Source organism: Mesoplodon bidens (assembly GCF_964165515.1).
Source record: "Mesoplodon bidens genome assembly, chromosome: 10".
Taxonomy (NCBI): domain Eukaryota; kingdom Metazoa; phylum Chordata; class Mammalia; order Artiodactyla; family Ziphiidae; genus Mesoplodon; species Mesoplodon bidens.
The window spans coordinates 8,923,025-8,943,360 of NC_138172.1; the positions used below are offsets into that span (position 1 = coordinate 8,923,025).

The 20,336-nt window shown below is 41.8% G+C and overlaps 1 long non-coding RNA gene across 1 annotated transcript in view; it reads left to right on the forward strand.

Moving 5' to 3' along the window:
- The window catches only part of LOC308623785, an 80,244-nt gene continuing 59,908 nt past the window's right edge, over nt 1–20,336 (forward strand). The window contains exon 1 of the long non-coding RNA XR_014016883.1: nt 1–221. This is a non-coding gene — a long non-coding RNA (uncharacterized lncRNA). The remainder of the gene's footprint in view (nt 222–20,336) is intronic.

A 20,336-nucleotide genomic window follows, 5' to 3' on the forward strand; every position in this document is an offset into this window, starting at 1 on the left:
AGGATATCCCAAGTGATGCTGCTGTAACAAACAGCCCCATGGTCTCAGTGCCTAGATTAACAAAACCCCATTTCTCTTTGATGCAGGTTCTCTCAGGGTCCTGGTGGCATCCCGAGTGGTTCTGCACTTTGTGTAATCGAGGCTGCCTTCTATTTCCACACGAAGTCTCTTCCCTGATTACTGCAGCAAGAAAAGAGTGCTAGAACATTCCACATCATCAAGTAAGTGCTCCAGCATGAAAGTGACAAATGCTGCTGCTTCTCGCAACCCCTAGGCTGGCAGGCAGGTGGGAGTCAGGGAAGTGTAATCCATCCATCCAGAAGGGAAGGATAACGAGATATAAAAGGACATAAGATGCCTCTACCACAGTGCAGGAAGTAGGTGTTTAACCAGATACATCAGATGTGTAGATCTCCAGAGAGCCAAATGGCTGATGTTTTCCAGAAGAATATTGGACTGTTGGTAATGGGATCAGACTTCCGTAATTGCAGAAATACTCTGCCAGCTCATGAGATAAGTAAGAGTTAAATTCTGTGCTTTTATGAACCTGGATTTTCACTTCTGTATCAGGCTTCCATTTTTGCCAGATTCTTTGGGGCAACTAGAAGAAAGTGCCGTAGCTGTAACTTTAAGGAGGTTATTTAACTTTTCTCAGGGGTTGTCACATGAGATGGCAGGATTCGACTATTCTTTGTCCCTCTGCCACACTGTGTGGTTTCTATAGATTTTCATGGTCACTGTTAGCAGTCCTGAGAGATAGCCCTTCTGAATATACGGAGGACTCTAAGCGCTAGTGTGGACTTGAGCCTTTTCTGTGTTCTGCACCACTCGTAAGCACAAACCCTCTCTTCCTGTCTTTTTTTTCCTCAGAAATTTGGAGTTAGTGCTCTTGACAATAGAGAGCATCCATCTTTTAAAAGTCAAGTGTATTGAGGTATAATTTCCATACAGTAACTTTCCCTATTGAGGTATACAGTTCTATACATTTTGACAAATATATGTAGATGCATAACCACCACTGCAGTTGAGATGCAGGATCTCTCTCCCTTTATCCCACTGTAGTCAGTCTCCATCTCTCACCCCAGTTTCTGGCTACATTGATTTGATTTCTGTCTTTAGAGTTTTATCTTTTCCAGAATGTCGTAGGAATGGAACCATAGAGTTGGTCGCCTTTTTTTTTCCTTAAAGAAGATGTTGGGAGTAGGAGTTTATTAATTACTTTATTTATTTTTGCTGTGTTGGGTCTTTGTTTCTGTGCGAGGGCTTTCTCTAGTTGCGGCAAGCGGGGGCCACTCTTCGTCGCGGTGCACGGGCCTCTCACTGTCACGGCCTCTCTTGTTGCGGAGCACAGGCTCCAGATGCGCAGGCTCAGTAGTTGTGACTCACGGGCCTAGTTGCTCCGCAGCATGTGGGATCCTCCCAGACCAGCGCTCGAACCCGTGTCCCCTGCATTAGCAGGCAGATTCTCAACCACTGCACCACCAGGGAAGCCCATGAGTTGGTCGCCTTTGAGTCTGGCTTCTTTTACTCAACAAATTGCCTTTGAGAGTTATCCATGTTGTTGCAGCATCAGTAGTCTTTTATTGTTGAGTGGTACTTCATTGTATCACTCTTGGTTTATTCAGCATTCATAGTCATTTGGCCTGTTTCCAGTTTGGGAGCATCAAAGGTTTTTAAGAGGAGAATTGAACTATTTTATCATTTGAAGGGTGACTGGGTTACGGAGTGCCCAGTTAGGAAAAGGACCATATATAAGGCAGTGGCTATGGATTTGAGGAGTTGTATATTGACAGTCTTTATCTTAGGTACGTGAAGGCTTTTACACACAGGGAACTAGAGGCTTATGTGGCCACTGGGAGAGGAGGGGCGGGGATACAGGTCTGGCTGGAGACCTGATGATCTCAGCTTGCAGCTCTGATCCAGGTAGCTCTCAGGTGTTCCTCTGGAAGCTACTTGCGGATGCTCCTCCAGGTGTCTCAGTCTGCAGAAGTAGTTCTCACTATGTAGTCTCCCAACCTGCAGCATCAGTGTCATCTGGGCACTTGTTAGAAATTCATATTCTCAGGCCCCACCCCAGGTCGCCTAAGTCAGAGACCCTGGGGCTGGGGCCCAGCCATCTGCGTGTTACCAAGCCTTTCAGAAGATTCTGATGCATGCTAAAGTTAGAGAACCATAGGTCTGTAGCATAAGTACAAGGGGTCCCCATGAAGCTCACCTAAGAGCGGCTTCCAATCCAGTGTTGACCCATGTGTCTCCATGTCCATGCTCTGCCTTCCAGATCTCACTCAAGTGGCTCTCATTGACTAAGTCTAATCAGAAACCTTATGGGGGAGGAGATTATGGGAAATGTAGTTATCAGCTTTCTTCTGAAATACACACAGGAAGCTCAGAGAGAGTGGACATGATCGTAGGTTGATGAGGAACGATCTAGCACAATATGGGGGAAGATATGGAGTTAGCAAAATGTTTGAGTAATGGTCAGAGGTGGTGAATAACCGTGGGGCTTCTGCAGATGCTTTTAGCTTTAAAACCAGGTCCTCACTCCAACTGTTCTTTCTTCTGCCTGGTTAGGTGGCACCTCACGGAACTTGCATTTAAGTGAGCCTCAGTTCACACGTAGTGAATTTAGTGGCTACATGTGGGTATGTGCTATTTCCAGTCTCTGAGGCAATTACATCAAGTTATACCCGCACACACTGGCGAGGTTGCTATTTCCAGTAGGCTAAGGTGGTTTCTTCTTGCTGTGTGTCTCATCAGTCACAATATGTCAGTGGTTTTTCTGCTTGATATTTTAAGTCAAGGAGAAAGGTAGATAATATTTAAGGAACTTGTAAGCCAAGTGTGTAACCATTTTGCACAATTCATGGTTTTATTTAATGAGCTTTAGTACCACAGGATGAGAGTTGTTCCCAAAGGGCCTCAGTCAACTAGGCTATTGAACAGAAATGCAGAATGTAAATTGGGTTTTGACTAAAATCATCCTGCTGTTACTTTTTATGGAACCCATAATTTCTGGTCGAGATCAGGCATGTAGAAAACTGTCATTATAGAAATGCCTTACGGGATTTGACCAACTGCATTTGGAGCGCAAATGAATACTTGGCAGCTTGATTCGTGTGCCACTTCCAGTTGTGTAGGGCTAAATATATATCACATGGTTCTTAGTAATGCTGCTCTCATGGCTTTGTGGATTCCACATACTACCTGTTAGATCCAGTATGCCTCATAATTATTTATTTATAATTTTAAAGCCAGAGGGAAGATGTGTTTTCTTTCATTTCCATTCTCAGGGCAGATTTTTCTTTGAGGATAATGGTGAGATGTTTGGAAAACATGGAGAAAAGGAAGACAAACCATATGATATTTTCCTCCTGGTAACTGAATGTAAACAATTGCTCGAGATTGAATTTCTTTCTTCCTTTGTACTTCCTTCAGGGCTGCTCTGGACTTGGGAATTCAGAGTGAGGTTGGTAACCAGGTCAATACTTGCACAACTGATTTCAAATATTACCTGCATGCTGATGATTCCAAAATTCCAAAGCTGCAAGTATGGATTTCTGTGTGTCTGCTGGATGTCTTCATCTGAGGGTCTCATACACAGTGTGTGCTGGACCAAACTGAGGAGACTGGCTTCTGCTGTACAGGTGCTAGTTCTCCCTTGCCAGCAATAGTTGACATTTCTTGAGGACAGCATGCCTTCATCATCATTCCCTTACAAGGCTTGGAGTGTAGTACACACTTAACAAATTCCTGTTGATTGGAAAACAGTGGTGGCAACAGCAAGTGGTATATCCAGGCGGGGCGCTGATGAGAATATTCACATTGTGTAGATTTATAATGTCTCCTGCAGCACACCTCTAATTGCCAGAATCCACTTTTAGCCAACAGCATCTTAGCCATTCCAGTGCCTAGTAATAAGAGTAGAAGGCAGTCTGGTACGTTGGAAAGAGCACATGTTTTAGCAGCTGTGTGTTCGCATTCTGACTCTGCCCATTAGAATTTATTTAACGACTGACTCTCTCAGCTGTGAAATGAAGCTAGCAACATTCACCATAAGAGAGTGTCTTGGAGTTGCTAAAGTATATAAAATGCTTAAATGATGCCTAGTACTTAGTAGATGCTAAATAAACGATGACTTTGCTTGTGCTACTTCAAATCTTTGTGCTCTCTTGTGGTTAATAAGGGATCCTCCCAATCACTGCAAGAGCTTAGGGATGACTGTGATCTCTGTCTTGTAAATGGAGCCCTCAGCTGGTCAGTGGGGAGCTGGAACTAGGAACTGGACTTTTTTCTGACACCAAATCCTTTGCTCATTCCCTTGTTTTAAACTGTCAGCACTTTGCAAAAGCATCCTTATTCTACATCCAACGCAGAATCAATTCCTGTTTTCTCCTCTCCTTGTAAAGTGCTCCGTATGTACTGTTTCTGTGATATTTACCATATTACCTTGTGATTAGACATGGGTCTGAATTCTTGAAGGCATGCGAGATCTTGAAAGCAGGACCTGGTCTGATTTTTCCAGGTGGGCACAGTGTCTGGCACATAGTAGGTACTCAATGCAGGTTTGTTGAATTAGGGAGGGGAAGAGTCAGCAGGCAGCAGAGTTAAAAGGTTCCCTTAATTAAAGAAAAAGGAACTAAGAGCATTTCTGGGTACCGCAAAAAAAAAAAAAAGAGCATTGCTTGGGGTATTATTCCAAAGCCAGTGTGAGCTAACAAGACAGGAAGCAGCCATGTGCAAGTAATGTGCACAGCCCACCCCACTGAGAATGTTAATTATGTTTTTAAAGGGAGACAGCGAGCCCTGGTTGCTTTTAGCACAAAGCAGTGGGGAGAGGGACGGCCCAGGGAAGGAATGCTAAATACTTTCCCTGATTTGAGTTGCCAGCTCTCTGTGTAACTCTGGGAAGGGAGAGGATTCATGAAAGGTAACTGTGATGTTTTTTCATCTGGAGAGAGATTTCATCCCTGTTGTTCTGATGATGATTCCACAGGTACCCTTCTTGCCCAAGTATCTTTTTTAGTACCTCTCCTTATGACCTTGTCCGAATCCCCTCCTGGTCTAAAGTACTCCGTATCCTCTAGAACTTGGCTCTGTCCATGGTTCCTCTCCACTCTCATATGTTCAAACTGATTCGACCTGTTTTCAAGGAGAATTTTAAGATGCACTGTCAGCATCTTAATGAGCTTAGTCTTTGACTTACTAATTCCACTTTTAGGAATCTCTCCTATAGAAATTCTGCTTCAAGAAAGTGCAACGTATAGTACATGCATAGGCTTATGTATAATAATAGAAATTAGAAATATCTGCAATGCTCATCAGTAAAAGATTACGTAGATAAATCTTGCCATAGCCATTTTATGTAACTGTTAAGATGAATAAGGTAGATCTCTATGCAGGGATATAGTTCTATTATGTTGAAAAAGGAAGTTGTAGAATAATGTATATTGTGTGGCCTATTTTCATCTACAGAAAAACCCAGAAACACATGCCCCATTCATTTACCCAATGAATATTTATTGGTGTATACTGTGTGCCAGACAGCACACAGAAAAAAAAAATCTGCCTTTCTGGAGCTTACATTTTCATCCAGGGAAATTAATAGTAAACACAATCAATAGGAGTACATAGTATGGTAAACTTTATGATAAACATTAAGGAGAAGTATAGAGTGAATAGGTAAACCTCTGAGGCTGAAAGTGGTGGGTCCTGGGGGAATGGGCAGGGCTTTCATTTTCTACTTTACTTCTGTATTGCTCAAATGAATGTGTGTTAGTTTCATTATTATTATTATTATTATTATTTATTTATTTATTTATTTATTTTTTGCGGTACGTGGGCCTCTCAGTGTTGTGGCCTCTCCTGCTGCGGAGCACAGGCTCCGGACACGCAGGCCCAGCGGCCATGGCTCACGGGCCCAGCCACTCAGCAGCATATGGGATCTTCCCGGACCGGGGCACGAAGCCGTGTCCCCTGCATCAGCAGGTGGACTCTCAACCACTGTGCCACCAGGGAAGCCCAGTTTCATTATTTTTTAAGGGGAAGGGAAAGAGTTTCCTCTCTCTCCTACCTTCAACTTTTCTTATTCAGTGAGATGTTTCTGTTCCACTTTAAACACAGCAGTTTCTCTTCTGACTTTAAAATAAATGAAAATCCTCCCTTATCCTTAAGTCCCTCTGGTTACAGACCTATTCTTCTATCTTTCCCTTCATCGTAAGGTTTTGGGGAGAGTCATGGACATCCAGAATCTCTGATTTTTTTACCTCCCATTTGGTCCTGTACCCAAGCCCATCTGGCCTTTTAGCCTCTGTGCTGCTGAAACTGCTCTGATTTCATCCATGCATTCTGAGGACATCCATCTCCTCCTATTTCTCTGGGTGGCTCTGCTCAGAGCCATCTGGTGTCCCCACCCCCCACCCCTTCCATGAGCTTCTTCATGGTTCTGTCCTGAGGTCACTACTTTTCTCCCCTCTACCTGCCACATGGTCTCTGGGTGACCTCATCAACCCTCATCCTTCAATGGCCTGTTTTCTAATGTCTCCCAAGTTTCGAGCTCCGTTTGAACTTTCCTTCCTAGCTTTAGGTACCATGTGGCTGTCCCTTTGGGACTTCAAACTGAGCATGTTTTTAAAACTGAATTTACATCCTTCCTCTTAAACTGCTCCTTCTCCCTTATTTTGTTCCATGGTTGGGGGTAGTATCATTCAACAGTCAACTAAGGTTGAAAGCTGGGAGTCACCCAACGTGGAAATGTGTCCTACTAATTATAGCCCTTAGCACCAGGCACCATATCCAGCAGGTAGGGGGCACTCAATAAATGTTTGAAAGTAGGAAGGAGGGATTAACTGGAGCTTTGCAACAGAGATAACACCATGAATTTACCCCACTGTTTCATTTTCTTACTGGGAAGAAAGGAATTGGGTATTTCTCAGTCCCTTTGTGTCTACATGAGTCCGCATCTCTAATTCTAGACAGCGGGATGTGGGTGGTAGTGATGTTCATTAGTTTCAGGTCTAGTCATAAGACATCCCATGTAACCTTCCACATGCTCTCTTACTGTCCCCATCTGCATGGCTGGAAGCAAAGGGCTCCAAAGCTTAGAAGACAGTAGCATGTAAACGGGAGGAACTGGATCTGCTCCTCATCCTTGCTTGGAAGAAAGCCAGGCAAGAGAGCCACTCATCCAGGAGTGTTGACATTAGACTTTGCATGATCAAGAGAGAAATTCTTACTGGGTTAAGACACCAAGGTCATAAGGTTGTTTGTTGTAGCAGGTAGCATTAATTAGAATAGGCTTCAAAATGCAGTTCTTCCTTTGGCACTTGACAATACAAAATTATGTTGTTTAGCAAATATGTGTCATTTAGACACAAGTACAGTCACTTATCAGCATTGTATTTGACAGTTTGTGACACAGCCCCTCTGTCTTAGGAATAAGTCTTCCATTTCTTTCAGATCTCAAGTTCTCACATGCCTTGCGTGGTGGGTTCATCCTCCTACTCTGTATACAGTGGTTGGCCCATCCTGCAGGCTGAAGTTAGGTTCACATTGACCTTCAAAATGCCCAGTGGCTGCCGCTATTCCCTAAAAGCTTACCAGATCTTTAGCCTCTGTTTCCTTGACCATTTCCTGAAAGACCCTTTGAGTTGTCCTACATTTTCATACCCATACATTAGATATTGGTTTCCTTACGGTAAGTCCAGTGCTACTATTATACAACTTTTTGTCAGCCATTAGGGGGAAAAACTGTGCACCAGCTAGAAAGTAAACTGAAGATGTGTCTGTGGTGTAGGGCACACCATGCACTACGAACTTGCTTACTCAGGACAGCATGTCACAGTGCTCATTGGCTGAGAGTGTGTAGGGCAGTCTTGTAGGCTAGCTTTCCATTAGCTAAGGGCATAAAGCTGTGGTCAGAGCATCAGAAGAATACATATCAATAGTGTACTATTATGAAGTGCTGTGTATGCAAATGATACATATTAGGGTTCTCCAGAGAACAGCCATATACGAGGAGATTTATTACAGGAATTGGCTCAGGCAATTATGGAGGCTGAGAAGTCCCACAGTTTGCTGTCTGAGAGCAGGAGAACCAGGAAAGCTGGTGGTATAATTTAGTCCAAGTCTGAAGGCCTGAGAACCGTGAGCTGTCAGTACCTGAAGGCAGGAGCTCAAGCAAAGAGTAAATTTCCCTGCCTCCACCTTTTTGTTCTATTCAGATCCTCAACAGGTTGGATGATGCCCATGGGATTAGTGAAGGCACTCTTTACTTAATCTACCAATTTAGATGTTAACCTCTTTTAGAAATACTCTCACAGACATATCTAGAAATAATGTTTTACCAGCTATCTGGGAATTTCCTAGCGCATTCGAGTTGATATATAAAATCAGCCATCACACAATATTTAGAAAATTATTTCAGAGACAAACAGATGTTAGTTGGAGATAGAAGTATATGTGCCTGGTCTGCTCTAGCGTCACAGCCAGGAAAGCTGAACTTGGCTGTGAATCTGTATTGTAAGGGGTTACATCTGGTCATGAATAGACTTGGAACGGGTCCTCAGTAGTCTGAAAAAGCATTGGCACTTGAAACCAGGGATGCCCTGTAGAGGGAGAGGTTGTCTGATTCCTAGACTACTTGTCTACTCTTGAAGAATTTTGCCTTTGGTTAGCGTGGGAGCCCCAGTGTGAGTTTGACTTGGAAGCATGAATTCTTAAAAAAGTGCATTTGTGTCGGCTTTGTGACAAAGATTTCTTAGGTCAAGGCCATGGTTTTAATGACTGAGTCTCTCTCCTTCCTAAATATCTCTTCCCATGGTGGGGATGTGAGAGCTGTTATCACACATATACTTTGAGTTTTATTGGGGTCGTGAATAAATTTTGTTGATCATGGCTATTAGCAGACAGAAGGGAGATTTCTGAGCCTGACACCTTGCTGGATTTAACTGGTGCTCCATGTTCTGTGCAGAAGTCTGAAGAGATCTAAGGTGATAAAGACTCTCCCTGCCTCTTTTCTCATCATTTTCTCCTATGGATTGCCCAGCACCTCTCTGTATTTAATCCCAAACTATACATGATGACTCCTTACATCCATAATTTACAGCTTTATCTACCCATTTCCCTCTCTCCTTTAGTTTCAGTTTTAAAGTCTCTTGGATCAGTGGGACTCTAGGCAAGCACTTATAACTCTACATAACAGTATTCTTTAAGAAAAAAGGCCACCTTTTTGGGTGATTTATATCATCATCTTTTTGCTTAAGCATACCTTTTGAATTTTCTAAATTAAATATGCATTTTTTGTACTATAAAAGCTGGTTTTTTATAAAAAAAGATTACTTAAATAGAAAGAATTTAAAAATGCTTAAGAAATAAGCAGAGCTGTCTGTCTGTATCTTGGTTACAAATACCAAGAATGGACGTTATTCTAACTATTTGAGAAAAGAATCGGGTATCTTGGTGCTGAGGAGATGGAGAGATACTGCAGTTGATGTGTAGCTCATGGGAGAAGGCAATGCATAGTGAACTTTGAAATGAGTCAGTCCCTAGTTATCACTCCTAGGGCTGGATTTCCTCTTATGTATAATAAGAACAGTAAACGTCTCATAAGAGAAATATGAGGATTAAATTAGAATGACATTTAGTGTCCATCCCTAATCCATACTAGTCAAATGATAGCAGTCAGGTGGCATGTGTGCCATGCTACCCAGCTCTCATTCTGATGCTCATGGCAGGCACAAGTAATTGATCACAACATCTGTCCCAGTGAGCTAGTATTCAGGCTCAAAAGCCTCCAGGCATAAAACTACACATCAAATAAAGTTGGATTTTGATGTCTTGGTAGTAAACACTCAATCTCTAGTAGCCATGATAATGGTGGTGATGGTAGTTGTAGAAGTATTAGACCCAGGTATAACTAAGTAAGCTCTTTTTGAAATAATCCTCACACAGATAACAACCATAAAATAAATAAATAAAATGTAGACAAAATACAAGATGTGACTACCTGAAGGCATTGGAGAAAGAGCAAAAACAAGCAGATTCTAGATGGGAGTTTACACTTAGAACAGAGAACAGCATTGGGTGAGTTACCTTTTTTCATAGCTTCTAGGCTGAGGGAAGGCTCCAGCCTGCATCAGGCAGGATAGAAAACTCAGTTTTTCTTGCTGGAAGAACCAGAGGATAGAAGCAATGGCAGGCATTTGAACATGAGGAAATAATCCTGGAAAGAGAGATGCGGAAAAAGGGAGGTACTGATAGTGTGTATAAACTTCAAACTACCAAACTAAGGATAAAATAATTAAACTGAAATTTGAATTATGTCTAAGACATAGTGTTTGCAGTTTGAACTCAAATAGTCAAAAAAAAAATCCAACACTCTTCAGAGAAATAAAACACAATATAAGCTTTCCATAACATAACAAATATAGACTCTCTGCCTGATTTCAAATACCCAGGATAAATCCAAAGTTACTCAGGATTTTAAAAAACTGAAAAGTATGACCCATTTTAAAAAGATAAGACAATTGTAGACAAACAGATCAATGGAACAGAACAGAGAGTCCAGGACTAGATCCACACAAATACAGTCAACTGATTTTTGACAAAAGAACAAAGGCAACTCAACAGAGTTGAGTTAAAATCAGGTAGATTATAGCCATAAGTGTAAAATGCAAAACTATAAAACTCCTAGGGCTTCCCTGGTGGTGCAGTGGTTGAGAGTCCGCCTGCCGATGCAGGGGACACGAGTTCGTGCCCCGGTCTGGGAAGATCCCACATGCCGCGGAGCGGCTGGGCCCGTGAGCCATGGCCGCTGAGCCTGCGCATCCGGAGCCTGTGCTCCGCAACGGGAGACGCCACAGCAGTGAGAGGCCCGCGTACCGCAAAAAAAAACAACAACTATAAAACTCCTAGAAGATAGCGTAGAAGAAAATCTAGATGACCTTGGGTTTGATGATGACTTTTTAGATGTAACACTAAAAGCATGAACCATGAAAGAGAAATTAAGTCAGACTACATTAAAATTAAAACTGCCAAACGGCTTCCCTGGTGCATGTAATATATAAATATGTAATCTGTGACAATAGCAATATATGGGAAGAGGAACAAAGATATGTAGGAGTAGAGTTTTTGTATATTATCAAACCTAAATTGGTATCAGTTCAAAAAAGTTACATAAGTTTAAGATGTTAATTACAAGTCCAAAGGTAACCACTAAGAAGATACTTTTAAAAAATTCAGGAAAGGAAATGAGAAGACAATCAAAATGGTATACTATAAAAATCAATTAAAGGCAGTAATGGAGGAATTAAGAAGCAAATAAAAATATATAACATATGGAAAAGAAACAGCAAAATGTCAGAATTTCTTCCATAATTATTTAAATGTAAATGGATTAAACTTTTAATTAAAAGGCAGAGGTTGGTAGAAAAGATAAAAAATATGATTCATCTATACATTGTCTACAACAGAATCACTTTAGTTCCAAAGAAAAAGGAAATTAAAATTAAAATGATGGAAAAGATATTCTATGCAAAGAGTCCATACAGTGGAACATTATTCAGTTATATACAGAAATGAAATAATGGGACTTCCCTGTGGCGCAGTGGTTAAGAATCCGCCTGCCAATGCAGGGGACACAGGTTCGAGCCCTGGTCCGGGAAGATCCCACATGCTGCAGAGCAATTAAGGCCGTGCACCACAACTACTGAGCCTGCGCTCTAGAGCCTGCGAGCCACAGCTACTGAGCCTAAGCGCCACAACTACTGAAGCCCACATGCCCTAGAGCCCGCATGCTGCCACGAAGGAGCCCACACACTGCAACTACTGAAGCCCGCACACTCAAGGATGTGCGTGCTGCAACTACTGAGGCCTCTGCGCCTAGAGCTCGTGCTCTGCAACAAGAGAAGCCACCACAGTGAGAAGCCCACGCACTGCAACGAAGAGTAGCCCCTGCTCACCGCAACTAGAGAAAGCCCACACACAGCAACGAAGACCCAATGCAGCCAAAAAAAGAGAAAGAAATGAAGTACTGACACATGCTGCAACATGGATGAACCTTGAACACATTATGCTAAGTGAAAGAAGCCAAACCCCAAAGGCCAGATACTGTATGTTCCATTAATTTGAAATATCCAGAATAGGCAAATCCATGGTGATAGAAAGTGGATTAGTGGTTGTTATGGCTGTCAGGAAGGGGTAATGGGGATTGGCTGCTTAAATGATGCAAGATTTTCACTAGGGGTGATGAAAAATTCTGAAACTAGGTAAGTGGTGATGGTTGCACAACATTGTGAAAGTACTAATGCCACTGAGTGGTACAGTTTGAAATGGTTACATTGGTAAATTCTAACATACAATCAGTGGAGACTGGCCCAAAGATAATGGAAGTAGCAGAAAAGGATTTCAAAGTAGCTTTTATAACTATGTCCAGTGTCTTAATAAAAATATGTTAATAATAAATGAAAAGGTAGTGCTAAAGCCAGATGGCCAGTCAGAAAACTAGACCTCATGACAATTCAATATCAAGAGGGTTCAGATAATGAGAAATTAAATAATCCATAGCATGAGTCTAAGAGATTTCAGAATTACAGAACTCTCTGAAGGAAGGGGTGCTTCCTTTCTCTGCTGCAGCCCACAAAAGGCCTTACAGCTGGTCTTGAGCCTCTCTTTCAAACTAGTGAATTTAATGCATTAACATCTTTTACTTTAGACTGCTTGAAACTTAAAATTAGAATGGAATAATATCAAAGAGAGTCTTCAGTATCCTCATCTGGGTTTCCAGGGTTGAGCCTTCAGAAACTAGTGTCATTTCTTGAGATTACCTTCTGTGCCATAAATGTTGCCTTAGATTCCTAAACACAGATCATGCACTCATATGCTGGGCTTAAAGGAAAAGCAGAATTTGAGGCTGAAGAGCCTCAAAGCATCCCTGAGTCCCTTCTTGCTTAGGCAACTACCAAATTTCTTTCAGGTGTCTAGTCAAAAAGTTTGTCATTGGATCAAACAACATTTGTTATTTTGAAGTTGAACATTTAGTTCACACAGATGCTATGTACATTCTTTTATTTTCTCACCAGAAGCCATATGTTACATTCTGACTGGTGATAGAAAATATTGAACAATGAGATGCAGAGCTGCTGTTATCAAAGCAAGAATAACACATTTAAAATATGCACTATTGAATTCTGTAGCAGACTGAAATTAATTACTCGTAGGCATGAAATCTCTAAATGAAGTTATTAACTTTTTCTTCAGAACAAAAAATAGAAAAATCTGACTCCTTCATACATTGTCCCCCACCAAGTAGTAATTTTTCCAATTGATTTCTTTTGTTCCAAAAGCTGAAAGGCATCTCAATTGAAAATCCAACCTTTAAAAAGTATTATTAACTTACTTCATATATAACGATGTGTAAAGTTAAAAAAAAACTATACCTGGTTATGAATCTTGTTATTTGGCAAATGAATATGACATAGGACAATGACTATATAACTAGATGTAGTTCCTGGAGGGTTAGGTTATAGTTTGTGATCTATATTATTTCATAGTTGGCCACCAGGGTAAGACGGTTGTGCTCAAGTGGTGACATGTAATTCCTCCTTTTAAACTTGAAAGGAATCTATTTTAAGAGTGTGTCTCTTACAACCAGAATTTTAACTGGGAAAAGCAGCAAACACACTTATACTTCAAAAGCCTATTTTCTAACCCGTTCCATGCTTCACACAAGGAGCCACATAGTCTTAGGATAGTTTGTCTCTAGAATACTACAGATTCTGTAAGTGAAAGCCTCTAGTTACTTAGTAATACCCCTTATGTTTTTTTTTCTTCCATTTCTTTTTCTTAATTTTAACAGCTTACCACCATTTCTCATTGTAGGTGTGGTAAATTGTGTTATTCACAGTTATTTGTTTGTGCTCCCTTTTTGACCCACATCTATACAGCCTTAGTATATTTCCGCACCCATTGACATTAAGCTTGGCCATATAATCTTCTTTAGCCAAAGGAACCTATCTGAACAGAAGCTTTAAGTTATTTGGCTTTGTACCTCTTGTTCTTGCTCTTTCATGAGATTCGCATGCTCTAGAACTTGGCTTTTCTTTCAGGCTGGAGTCTGTTATGAGAAGACAAGTGGAGCTAAGCCTAGCAGAGGCACAAATGTAGCCCTTTTGTAACATGAGCAAAAAATAAATGTGTATTTTTGTAAATTATTGCGACATTGGGATATTTGTTACTTGGCAAAAACTGACTTATATACCAAAGAATACTAACAAATAAAACTTCTTTTTCCTTTGTCCCGTTCTCTCCATAATAGATACATTGTCCATCAAAATCAGTATGAGGGACAGACTTTCCCAGAAATTTTGAGTTTCTTGACAGCAAGGCTGGGAACCTCTCTAGTCATTTTGGTATCCTCAGTACTTAGCATAGGGTAAGATACAATGAATATTTGATGAATGAATAGTTACCTTGATCTGCACATTCAATCTTTGTGCCCCAAAGAGGACCTTTTAAACTCTCAACTGGTTCTTCCCAAGCTGTCACCCTTGGGTCTCTTGAGTTTATTCTCTACAGTCTCAAATTAACCTGTACAAAAGAGGTAAGGGGAAGAAAATGTTATAAAGAAATAATACTGTTAAAAATAACAGTTGTATATATAGACTTAGTCCCTACTATGTGCTAAATGCTGGGATAAGTAGTTTAATCCATTTTATTATTTAAATCTCACAAACAAACCAATGAAGTAAATTCAAGTAGTATTTCTCTTTTTTTTCTTTTTTGAACAGAGGAGAAAGTAACTTTCAGTCTGCAGCTGGTTAGTGATTAACTTTAGGATTTTGAGCCCAGATACTCTGATCACAGAATTGCATTCTTATGCCGTTGTATCATCCTCACATACTGTATTTCAAAGACAATTGAATCTAAAGTTTGCATGATTTGATATTTTGTATTGCCCTCAGAATAGCTTTCTACGAATTGACCAAGTAGCAAGTTTCAATCATGTCAGAATTCCCTAGGTTGGCAGTGTCTTGGGTTGTTGAGACAGAGAACATCAGAAATCTTTTTCTTTGCCCTTCTTGGGTTCACCCTGACTAGCAGGTGATCTTTGAGGAAAACTTTTGTTTTTGACAGTTTTTTTTTTTTATTCTTTGAAGTGCACAAGGATTAATGAGACAATTGCCTGCAAAATGCTTTGAACTCTGGGGAGCCAAGAGGAGATTTAAGTGCAAGGAATTATTCCCCAACATAAATCAGTACTGAGTTTTTAAATAGAAATCCTCTTTAAAGAGTAACACAAAGGTTGTGATAAAAATCAACAAGTGCCAAACAATTTAATAAGGTTAAATGTCTCCCAGTGAAAGTGAGATGTGAGAGGCTGTCAGAAAAGAAATGTAGAACCAAAATGTAAGCCAGGGAGGCCCTCAGAGCTGTCCAGTTTAAACCATTTCTTTAAAAAAAAAAATCAGGAAACATGCCCAAAATGCAAAACTAGTTGGGTTAAGTGTCTTGCCCAAGGTCACACAGCTGGTTAGGATTAATGAGGAAGGGAATATTGATGTATGGTGGATACCAATGACATGTATCATAAGATTCTATCATCAAGGAGAAGGAAGCACAGGGGGCTGGGTTGCTGGGTGGAACTTGTACTGAGCCGAAGGACTGGTGAGATTTGAGTAAGTGAAGGAGTGAGGGAGATACATTCCATGTCATTAAAACGGTGTGACCTCAAGTTTAGAGGGTGAAAAAAAATCACACCACCTTAATACTATAATTTGATGTCGGCTCAGTAGAAGACGCAAACCTATTATTTACTGATGTTTTCTCAGCCTCTCACTCCAAACCTCTCTTCCTCTTTTTGCAAACACAAATGGTATCTTGCATGTGTGAGGCACTGGACTGAGTCCTAGGTTCTTGGAAGGAAAGTACAAGTACAAGTGGATAAATTATGCTCTATATTAAGGAGATAATGTATATATTGATTGACCATTCAATCGTCCGTCTATACATCCATCTATCCGTCCATCCATCAACATATACTCCCTTGTTACTGAATAGATAATGAGAACATAAGAGGTGGAGAGAGAATACCGCGTTTGTTCAAAGGAGGCAGAGATTGATTCCAGTAGGAAAGGCAGTAGTGGCAAAACGATAACCAACATTTATTTTGGGCTTATTATAAGCGGGTCTATGTTTAAGGGCTTTACATGCATACTTTACTTAATCCTCACCGCTATTCCATGTGGTAGTTTCTATGTCAGTAGGAGTCTGTCTCTCCACATCTCTTGGCTCTGTTTTCCTCTGCCTTGGCTAGATCCTCGGCAGAGCCTCCAGAGTGGTGGCAGAGTTACAGTGGAGTATGAAGCCTCATTGGAGTCTGAGGCAAAGGGAATAATCAGTATAATACTAATTCTGCCTTCCTGGTAAGATCTGATATATTTTTTATTATTTTTGGCATTATTTTTGATTTTTAAAAATAAAGTATTGTGATTACTGAGTTTTTAAAAGGATTTTAAAAAGGTTTTTGTGAAAGGATTCCCCCCTCTAGTTAATTAACATACCTGTCATTTCACATATTCATCTTTTATTCTGAGGGTGGAGAACTTTTCAATTCTACTCTCTTAGCAAATTTCAGTTACATAATACAGTGTTATTAATTATAGTCACCGTGTTTTGCATCAGATCCTCAGACCTTATTGATTTTATACTGGAATGTTTGTCACTTTTCCCAGCCTCACCCTATTTCCCCCAGTTCCTCCCAGTACCTGGCAACAACTCAACCACTTTTCTATTCTGTTTCTTTGAGTTTTTAATTTTTTTTTTTGGTTCCACGTATAAGTGATCCCATAGAATGTTTGTCTTTGTCTAGTTTATTTAGGTCAGCATAATGCCCTCAGTGTCCATCCATGTTGTCACAAATGGCAGGATTTCTTACTTTCTCCTAGCTGAATAATGTGTATCCCGTAATATATGTGTGTATATGTTTTCAGTTATGTAGGATATATATATATTCATTAATGGACACATTTAGGTAGCTTCCACATCTTGGTGACTGTGAACAGTGCTGCAGTGAACATGGGAGTGCAGATCTCTCTTTATGTCGTGTTTTCATTTCCTTTGGATATACACCCAGAAGTGGGATTGGGTAGTTCTCCACCTTGTTTTCCATAGTGGTTGCACTGGTTTACATTCCGCGATTAAGAGCTTTCTGGTAACCCTCCTCAGGTCTTGCAGCTGAAGCAAGTGCCACGCTCCCCTCTCCTCACCCTAGTTCCGGTCCTGAAGAATGACCTTCCCCAGTTCCAAAGAGTTTCCTTCACAGTAGTCCTACCAGGCAGCGCGGTCATTGGCCTGACATGGGCTCCGCACGCATCCCTGAACCATTGCAGTGCTTAAGAGCAGTGCGGTGCTTTCACTGGACTCTGGAACGGGGAGTGGGATCAGGTCCCTTTCCAGCCGCTGAGAGCAGAGCGTGGTGGAGGGACACCTTACTTACGGCTTCCCAGAAGCAGAGCCTGAAATAGGGATTTGTATTCAGGTGATTTCGGGGAGAGGGCAGGAGTTGTGCCCCAGAGATGGGGGGTGAGGAGGTGGAAGATTGCTAAGTGAACGTGTGGTTTCAGGGTAAGACCGCCTTCAGTGTCATGTCCCTCCGTGGCAGCGGGGAGCCCACCTTTGTGCCCTCCTGCTCGCCAGTCCCTGGCTGAGGCCTGGCGGTCGGGGAGGGAGGCAGCTCGGTCCGGCTGAGGACACTTAGCAAATTGGGCAACTGTGAATTATTATCAGCCAAGAAACAGGAGCCAGGGCTGGCTGCAAGGGCCAGTCAGGGGTCTGGCCAGGGCCCCACCAGTGTCCAGTACAGGGGTGGTCCTGAAAGATACTGTTCCCAGAAAGGGAAATGGATCCATTCAGCACTTACGGGATGTCCTCTCCACTTAGCTCCTCAGCAAAGGACACGGAATTAATTGTCCCTTAATGACAACTGTTTTAGCGAAAAAAGATATCTCACACACACATGCACACAAACACTTTCATATATCCTCATCTGGAATACTGGAAAGCAGAAGCAGCTGCCTTCTTGCTGCCTGGTTCAGAAGTAAAAGCTTTCAGCTGAGAGTCGTGGACAAGCTCACCTGGGTGCACTCCCGCACGACCCACCTGGGTCCCGGGACGCCAGTGAATCACGCTGACAGTCCGTGTGCAGGCCCCGGAGTGGCTCTACAAGATAGCATTACATTGAGCAAAATGGACTTCCTCCTTGAAAATTCCATTAGAGGAAGTGTCGTGGCATTTAGAGTTTCCATATACCGGGGGAATTGTACTGGCGGAGTGAACTGCAGTCAGGAGAGGAGAGAAGCCGGCTGTCAGCTGCACGCCAGGCCAGGCAGCCTGCAGACGGCTCCTGTGTCACCTGGGGGGAGCCCTGTCACCCTTTCATTAGCAGTAATTGAGTGCCTACAGAGGCGGTAGTTACCAACACCAGCCGGGCCTTCCAGGCTCATCTGTCTTTATCATCTCAGTAAGAGTATTGATCATTCCCAGGGCCCTCCGTTCCTTTGGAGAGGGACGGGGAAATGGGATTAATAAGGCCTGAAGTGTATTGTGTAACACACGCCGGCAGGGAAGATAAAGCAGAAGTACTGAGAAATGGTGAGCCCTTGACTTCCTGGGGTGTCCAGGCTGCTAATACTCCTGGGTGCTGCCTTTTCAGGGACTTATGCTCAGATTCTCTAGCACCCTAACATTCTTGATTTTGTAGGAGCCAACACAACTCCACAGATACAAAATAAACTCAATAGTTCCCCTCCAAAGGCATCTTTCTACTGGTACCATCAAAGTAAACAAAGTAAATAAAATAAATAAAATAAGGTTGGCTGGGGAACCAAATCATTATTCTGAAAGCTGGTATGTAAAGGGAAAGAATCAAGCATCTAACTGGTTTGGCTGTATGAACTGTGTCAGGGTAACCAAAGAGTTGGTGACGGGAAGTTTCAATAAAAAAGGAGTGGTGAAATTAGAACAGTGGTACTCAAATACCAGTGCGCATCAGAATCCCCTGGAGGGCTTATTAAAGCACTGATGCTGGACCCTACTCTGGAACTTCCGATTCAGAGGTCTGGGATAGGGCTGGAGAATTGCATTTCTAAGAAGTTCCCAGGTGATGCTGCTACTGCTGGTCCTAGGACCACACTTGGAGGATCACTGGATCAGAGCATCACTGGTTTGCAAACCTTCATGAAATAACAGATGTAGGCAGTGATCATCAGTGAAGTAATGTCACAAAATAAGAGGCAGCTAAACAGTGTATACCGCCCGATGGAAGTAGGTAAAACCACCTGTGAGTACTGTCGAAATATTGATCCTGAATCAGTCAAGCCAGATCTAGCTGCCAGTTTATAGGAGGTACAGGGGACAGAGAAACAAGTTAAACAACGTCGCCACGTGGATGCAAACAGCAAAATCCCAGCTGTGGGGAACTCTTGAAGACAAACAAGTCATTTATCACTGGGAGGAAAAGAGAGGAAGGAAGGCAATGTGTGGATTCTAAGAGACTTAAGAGACACGTGATCCTGGTGATGGGACCCTTTTGGATGCTGAAATGATCCGATGAACTATGAAAAAGAAAACTGTGAGGCAGGCACAGAAACTTGAAAGCTGACCAGATATTTGATGACATTGGGGAATTATTATCACCACCCCCACTCTCTGCACGCCCGGTTTCCTTCTCAACACTGAATTCTCAGCTTAACTATCATCTTTTCAAAGAGATTTTCACTGACCCTCTTTCCTAGATAGCTCCCCCTTCTCTTAGCATCCTCTTCTTTTACTGCATACAACTGACAACTCGTAATTATTTGTTTGCTTTTTCTGTCCGTCTCTCCTAGAGTGAAACCTCCATGAAACCCGTGGCTCTCTCAGCTCTCATCTCCCCAGTGCACACATAGCTAGAAGCACAGTAAATGCACAGTATTGATTTCCTGAATGAATGATCAATAAATCTTAGGGAATTCTGGTGTTTCACAATCCTTTCCCCATCCCTGCTTTTAACTTTTATCTGAAATTCACAGAGCCCTGTAAGGTGGGAAGTTATATTTTGCCATTTTTTCTTAGTGAGGTCAAATGTGAGCGTTGTCCCCAGGATCACAGATTGTTCTGAATCAGCAAAGCCGGGTCAAAACGCAGTCTTTCCGACTTGAAACCTGATGATCTTTCTGTTCCAACAAGTTTTCATTCAGAAGTGTCTGAACATCTAGAAATAGTCATTTTAATAGTTAAACTTATACTTGAGTAATTGGTGGGAGAGAGGGAGCTCTGTTTAAGGATATATTCATTTTCTCTGT